This window comes from Momordica charantia (genome assembly GCF_013281855.1).
Source record: "Momordica charantia cultivar OHB3-1 chromosome 11 unlocalized genomic scaffold, Mcharantia_2.0 BLBB01000011.1, whole genome shotgun sequence".
In the NCBI taxonomy this organism is placed as follows: Eukaryota; Viridiplantae; Streptophyta; class Magnoliopsida; order Cucurbitales; family Cucurbitaceae; genus Momordica; species Momordica charantia.
The window spans coordinates 19279266-19287097 of NW_028275159.1; the positions used below are offsets into that span (position 1 = coordinate 19279266).

General features: G+C 35.7%; 1 long non-coding RNA gene across 1 annotated transcript; it reads right to left on the reverse strand.

Moving 5' to 3' along the window:
* Nucleotides 1–4993: 4993 nt before the first annotated feature.
* Nucleotides 4994–7075, reverse strand: LOC148208266 (uncharacterized). Its single transcript, XR_015789039.1, has 3 exons — nucleotides 6963–7075; nucleotides 6310–6364; nucleotides 4994–5529 (listed from the first exon to the last, which is right to left on the reverse strand). It is a non-coding gene; the product is annotated as an uncharacterized LOC148208266 (long non-coding RNA).
* Nucleotides 7076–7832: the final 757 nt, after the last annotated feature.

Here is a 7832-nt window from a genome sequence, read left to right on the forward strand (position 1 = left end):
TTTTTTTTAATTTAATGTTCTCTTTTTACTTTTTTTTTAATTTCATTTTCTCTTTTGTAACTCGTTGTTATTTTCAATTGTCTGATGCCGTTACATACATGTGATTCTTTTTATATAAATTATTGTAATGTTTAGTACGATCTAAGATTTATTGAAAAAATATGTTCTAGACGAATGTATGCTTTTACTTATAATAAAGTAAATTATATTTTATAGGTAAAATAAATAAAAACTATATAGAAAATAGAAAATAGAAAATAAATAAAATATTAATAAAATAAAATATTTTATTCGTAAAATAAATAAAAGACTAAATAAATAAATATATAAATATTTTAAATGAAAATCGCGTTCATTGTATGCGACTTTCCATAAATAGAAATTGCGTACAATGTACGCGACTTGTATAAATGGAAAGTCGCGTACAATGTACGCGATTTCCTTGCTGAGTCATTCTTCGACGTTCACCTCATCAATGTCATGTTGGCACCTAAATCGCATCCATTATATGCGATTTAACCTATTTTTGTCAATAGTTTAAATGTATAACTTAATTTTGTAATTTTTTATTAATACTACATTTATTTTGTTATTTATTTTAAATATACATTATTTCTGTAATTAGTTTTTTAAATTACATTATTCTTAAACTTTCTCGTTTTGGAGAAGTATACGTTTGAGAAAATTGCGCTAGCTAAACAACCTACTATTGACCTTGTTAGTGAGACATACCTACTTTTTAAAAAAATTTGTTATTCTAACTTTTTGGTTGTGAAATTACATTTTACCCTTTCCCTCTAATTTATCTTTTTTTTTTGTTCCTTCTTGTTTTCTATTGAGTTAATTATTTTAGCCATTTTAGAACCTCCAAATTTTCTGGCTATTTTTGTTCGGTGAATTTTATTCCATTTTTATTTATTAACTGTTTTTTTTCCTATTGAGTTCAATTTTTTCTAACTTGAATTTCTCAAATTTCTCCAAGTAATAATGTAACTCTTTTGCTTGTAATTTTATTTCATTTTTATTTGTTCACTTTAATTAATTTTTTTTCCTTTGGTTTTAAATCAAAATTTATTTTTTTCCCAACTCAAAATACCCACTTTCCGCTTCTCTCTCACGTTTTCTTAATTATTTGTTTTTATTTTTTCCTTGTACCTCTACCCCTATCTCTACCTCTACTTCGACCCATATCTCTACCTCTTACTTGGAGTTGGAAAAAAAGTTAAAAGAGAAAAGTAAGATATAGACTTAAGTAGATGTAGAGATACGAGTATAGATATAAGTAGCGGTAGAGATAAATATAAAGATAAAGATAAAGATAGAATTGAAAGAGAAATAAAGAATGAAAAAAATTGAAAGAGAAAAATAAGGAATCAACGAAAAAAAATTGAAAGTTATAAACTATCGCTAACACTACCGTTATCATTATTATGCTATTGATATCGTTATTATTGCTACCATTACCGCTATTATGCTACTGCTATCGTTATCGTTATCGCTAGTGCTAACGATTTTCAAATTGTTGAGAGTAAATTGGAAGTATGTTGCTAATATAAACTATCATTATTGCTACCTCTATCACTATTACTACCGTTACAGTTATCGCTATAACTAAAAAAAATTAGTGATGGACATAGGAAGTAATTTGTTGCAATAGGACCATATCACCAAGGTTAGAATAACAAGTTTTTTAAAAACAGATATATCTCAGTCACGCCTCCAAATTTAGGTCATCCTTGGGAATATCCCTATATATTTATCATACTATTAAAAATAAGACCCAAAAAAACAAAAAAGAAAAGATGCCAAGAAAAAAATATATATGTCGGAAAAAATAATCTCGATTAAATTTTCCAACTTATAATTTCAAATTGAAGATTTTTTTATTTTTTTTTTACATAGGAAAGAATTTGAATGTTTATTTTCATTAGAGAAAAATATAAGAGGATTTGTTTTTGTTATAAAAAAATGTAATGATTCATATATATTATTGAAAGAAGAAAATTAGGCAAATAAATTAGTTGGGGCCCGAGAGATTTAATGTTCATCATATTTAATATGAAAAATTTAAATTTGGAAAATTTAATTAAAAATAAAATCTAAATATTTAAATAAATCACACATCTTATTAAATATAAAAGCAATAAATGAGGTAACATTGGTATTAATAAAAAATTTAAATATCGAAATCTAAATATGTAAAATATGAAAACACAAACTATTTGTGAAAAATAATTTTCAAAATGATTACTATAGCCAAAATATAAGCTATAGAAGTCACATCGTTGAGCCTAAATTTAACAATACTTCTTTTTTATGCAGAAATTTGATCTCATGTGATTCCGCCAAATTTAGACCAATCTTTTAGAATAAACGGGATTGATGAGCTCTGCAAAACAGAAACAATCCTAAGATCGGTGTGGTTTTTACCACACGGACTCCAATGCTGTCAGTATCAAAGCGGTCTAATATAGAAAGTATGGTATGTTTCTCGTACCTCTAGGGTTTGGCTCATCCTTCTATTTATAGCAATCTAATCCTAATCCCTTTAGGGTTTACATGAGTCGAACTCTAGGGTGTTGAGGTGATCTTGGCTTCTAAGCTCATGTGTTTCGTCGCGGGCCTAATGTCGAATTGGGGGTCCATATAAGATAGATTCGGGTCGGAGGGCATAGAGGTCGAGAGAGAATCAAAGGAGTGTAATGGCTAAGAACACCTCGGCGCCGAGAAGGTCTCGGAGTTGAGGCCTGATCGGCGTCGAGAGGGTCACCCTATATCGACTCGATTTGACCCTGGTCAACAGTTCCCGGTTCGTCCCTTACCCCCGATCTGACTTCTTGTTTATCACTTGGTCCGCTCTATTCTTTATCTCCCTATAGTAATAGCCCCCACTCTCAAAATTGAAGGCGAGAGATATAGACAAAATATCATGACTTCTATATTAAGAGTACATGTCGCTTGGTTGCTCCATGAGTGGCTCTCTCTATGGACTAGCCCACATGCCTTCATGTTGTAGCTGACTGTAGTCAAATTTTTCGGACTCTGTTATATAGATAGTTTTGACTGTTTATCTTGAAATCCAACCCTTTGCTATACTGGCTGTACTACTCTTGGGTTTTCACCTATTTGGCTTTTGCCACTGGTTTTATACCCTGAGTCTCGTCGATATCGTTTTGTCACTATCGATTGTTGTTTCATAGGCTGGTCTTTCTTGCCCCCATATTTTTTTGACATAGATGGCTGGAAACGAGCCTCTTGGAGCTTTGCGCTTAGTCTTATCCATTAGATTTTAGCCATAGGATCTAACTTTTAGCTGGGGTTAGCGGTACCACCCTTAGGTTTCTAACCTGTTTGGCTTCTGGCGAATGGTTTTGTATCCCGGGTTTTATTGATTGGTTTCTCGCTTACCTGCTTTATGTTTTGACCTTGTTGGGTCTACTTCAACACTTTTATTGACTGGCTTTCAGTCGGTCAGATTGCTTCTAGGTCTGTCCCAGTTCGAGCTTCTTAACCAACCGTAGACTAACTTACTCATGTCCCCACTTGAGGAGTTTGGTTAGAAGAAACATAAATGCTCAAGTACTGCGGGATTAACTATATCTCGAACATTGAAGGTCTTTATTCAAAGAATTGATCAAATAAAGAACTAAATACAATAAAGAGATAAGCAAATACGGACCATAAAAAACCTAACCTACCGAAAAAAGCCAAGATGATGATGTGCATGTCTAATAAGAAAAATATACTACTTAGCTAGTGGTAATATATCTTAAGATGCTGAGTGTGCCACGGATGGGGTAGGGTTTTGCCATGTTAATCTTCTAAAGCGTAGGTGCCTGCTCGAACTACTTTGGCAACTTTGTATGGGTCTTCCCATGTCGGTCCCAATACTCCACTGGTGGGTCTTTGGTGTTTGACATGACTTTTCTCAATACCAGGTCACCCTCTTTGAAGTTACGTTCTTTAACCTTCGAGTTGTAATATTGGGCGATCTGATTTTTATATTTCGTTGTTCGTAGTCGTGTCGTTTCTCAATGTTCTTCCAATAGATTGAAAGGATTCATCGTTTTCGGGCAGATTGAATTGTTCTATTCTTGGTGATGGAAGACCAATTTCTACCAGCACCACTACTTCAGAGCCAAAAGATAATGAAAATCGTGTTTCTCCAGTTGACGTACAAGGTGTCATTCTATACGCCCACAGTACACTGTGAAGTTCTTCAGCCCATAGCCCCTTGAGTCATAATCTGGTTTTCATAGTCCTTTTGATGATTTTGTTGACTACTTCAACCTATCCATTAGCTTGTGGGTGCGCCGATGAAGAACAAATGTGTTTGATATCCAGTTCCATACAAAAATTTCGAAACGCTGCATTATCAAATTGTCTTCCATTGTCACTGATAATAGTGTATGGCACCCCAAAGTGACAAATTATACTCTTCCATATGAAGTTGGTAATCTTTTTCTCAGTGATCGTAGCTAGGGCCTCAACTTCGGCCCATTTGGTGAAGTAATCTACAACTACCACTGCAAATTTGGTCTGGCCCTTTCCCTGTGGAAGGGGACTGATGAGGTCTATCTCCCATCGATCGAAAGGCCAAGGACTCATTATGATTTTTAGTGGTTCAGGTGGTTGTCTAGGTATCGTCGCGAACCTCTAACATCTGCGCATCTTTTGGTAAACTGTGTGGCATCTTTCAGCATGTTTGGCCAATAATATCCTTGTTGAACAATTTTATGACTCAAAGATCGCGCTCCTGAATGATTGTCGCATATGCCTTCATGCGTCTCTCTCATGACATAATCACTCTTCTAGCGCTAGGTGTCACAACCATACTAATATAGAGTAGGTTGTGATGCCCACATAGTGGACAAGAGGTGGCGACATTTACGTGTCGATCGTCGGGCCATGTTGAGGGCCGAGAGAGAAGTGTCGTGATGCGACCAAGGAGGATGATGCATCGCCTATCACACCCCAAGGATGTGTACTTGAATGCCTAAAGAAGGCGTTCCCATAATGCAAGGTGAAGGCGATGTCAGTGGTGTCGGTGACAAGCTTAGTGGGGTTCAGTTGGGGCTCCAGGCCATGACCCTAGAAGTCGGGGTTCCGTCTAGAGTTTGGACGAGCAACATTAGAGTTAGATGCATATTAGTGAGATATGCAAGCACACCAAGTTTCGTGTCGATTGAAGTTCAGACGTGTTGACACGACCCGCCCTAAACACCTACTAACTATAGGACAAATCGTGCCGACCACAGACCCTCAACCATCTACCAAGTCTATAGTCAACTTCTTTCTAAATCTCTAAAACTAATTTAGATTATTCTTCAACATATAAAACATAAAGTGTAACATAATTCATCTAAAAAATAACTACTCGGCCACGACTCCTAAACATGCTGTACAACCACAAAAAGTACAATTATTCCTGTATGAGTTATTCTAGATGTACATACAAAATGATATGCAAATTCTGAGACGGTGAGTGGCAGAAACTGGTCGGCTATCTCAATGAAACTCAGGTGCAGCCTGGTGGAGGAAAACAATGATAAACAGTGAGTTAGGAAGCTCAGTGAGTGACATTTTAATAAAGGAAATAATTTCATAAAACTTCTTCCATATAAACAACTGAAATTTAAACTCTTATAACAAACTTCTTTAAGTTGAAATAATAAGATTTTCCAGCAAAACTTCATATACTTTCTAAAAAAAACACTTTCTAAACACATATCAAATATCTTCTTTCAAACCTAAAACAGATTAAGGAAACTCAACACCATATATGTATCCACATTCTATTCTGGTCTACTAGCGCAGAGTAATCTCAATACGCACAGCAGAATAATTCTATTTCTGGTCCACTGGCATAGAGTAATCTCAATATACACAACAGAATATTTCTCTCAACGCGCGGAGTAAAATGGTCCCAAAGACCTTCTATTTCTGGGTATACTAATAGAAACACATTCACATAGCATACGGGTAATCACCTAGATACAACAATATGGTGGTTTGAAAACGATTCTCAGAAAATTCTCAATCTCATAAACAGTTCTAAAATTCTTCTTTCCTTCTTTCTAAGAACATTTCTTTCTCAAATCACTTCTAAACATATTTCTTTCTAATCATATTCAGTAAACACAATAGTTTCTCAGAAATTCATAAAACATTTTTTATGTTCTCAGAAGCATTCATAAATTCTCAGCAAACTCAATTTCTCAACAGAAATAATCAAATATACGTAATATTTTTTTTATCTTGAAGTTCTATAATAGATATCTTAAAATATTTAGTAAAATAACCACTCACAAATCCTATGAACGAGGTGAATTGGGTTGGTACGCTGCTCCAATTTCCGATCGTCCTGAAATAATAACCAATGAAATTTCAATTCACACCAAATTTCTAATTAAACTCTACAATTCTTCAAATTAAACCATAAATTTAATCAACCACCTCACTCTCTCTCTACCATCCAATTACACCTCTTCCTCTCTCATTTTCCTTACAAATGGGACCCACAATACACAAATTCCAACTTGGTTATTAACTATTGGTTATACTCCGATTTATTTCCAACCAAAACTCATTTCACGTTTCCTTCTTCAATTTCCAATCATTTTCCCTTTTCTTTTTTTTTTAAATTCCCAACACATAGTCTTTCTCTCTCCTCTACACTATTCATCTTCTTCTTCCCAAACCACAACCAACGAAACCCTTCATTTCTTCCTCTCGATTTCTTCTCTTCTTCTTCTTTTACTTCACAGATTCCTCCAACCTACAACAATGAAATCATGCACAGAGGCTAAAACCTTCACAAGAGTTCAAGAAATCTCTTAGGCAAAGCAATACCCATAGACCATTTCATTCCAATCTTGAAAAAAAAAACTTGTGATTCACAAACCCACAAAGCAAGGGAGTCCATATCCTAGAAATTCAGGGTTTAAAATTCCAAAACTTACCAAAGTCAAGTTCCCAACCTCAAACCGGTTTCAGAAACTTCAATTTCATCCTCTCCTTCCTCTGTTTCGTTTTCGTTTCTTTGTTTTTCCCCTTCTCTTCTTTTCCTTTCTTTTTCTTCTCTGTTTCTTTTTTTTTTCTTTTGTTTTTCATCTCCACGTGGCTTCCTCCACAACACACACACACATCTCACTTTTCCACTTTCCTTTCCTTTTCTTTTCTTCTTTTCTTTTCTTTTTTTTTCTTTTTAAAAAAAACTTAAAATTACGAAAACACCCTTACACGTGTGCTCTACGTACTCACCTCTTTGCACATACACGCGTGTCGGACCAAGATTTCCTCAAAATGTACTATAGGGGGAGACATGGTGTCAGCACTCCACCACCCCTGAGCCCTTTGGCCTAAGCGAGCTACCCCATGGCACAGGCGTATGTCATGGCGTGGGCGAGCATTGCAAGACCAAGGTCTTGGGCGTCTTCCTTCAACAATGAGAATCTCAAGGACAGTGTCGGACGTCATGGGTGTGCCGGCATTTTGCCTCTTCTCATGGGCTGGAGGTTGCTCATAGGGGCCATTATACGGTACGGTATGCTCGAACAACATGGTACGGACGCAAGAGTCGTTGTGCCTTGATAGTGTCCGGATGGCTGAATGTTCGAAAGTTCCTGATCATAAATACAAGTCTATGGGTCGGTTCTCGGTATGCTTGTCCAAGTGAGTAGTGAAGTTCGATGACATCCCGATGCTCGGGGTGGCATCCTACAATATCGGTGGGCACCCGATAAGTGAGAAAAAGCTAGATTTGGCTCGGTAAGTGACAAGACTCATCCTGGTTGCCAAATTTAGTCATTCCTTGTCCGGATCTCAGCAGG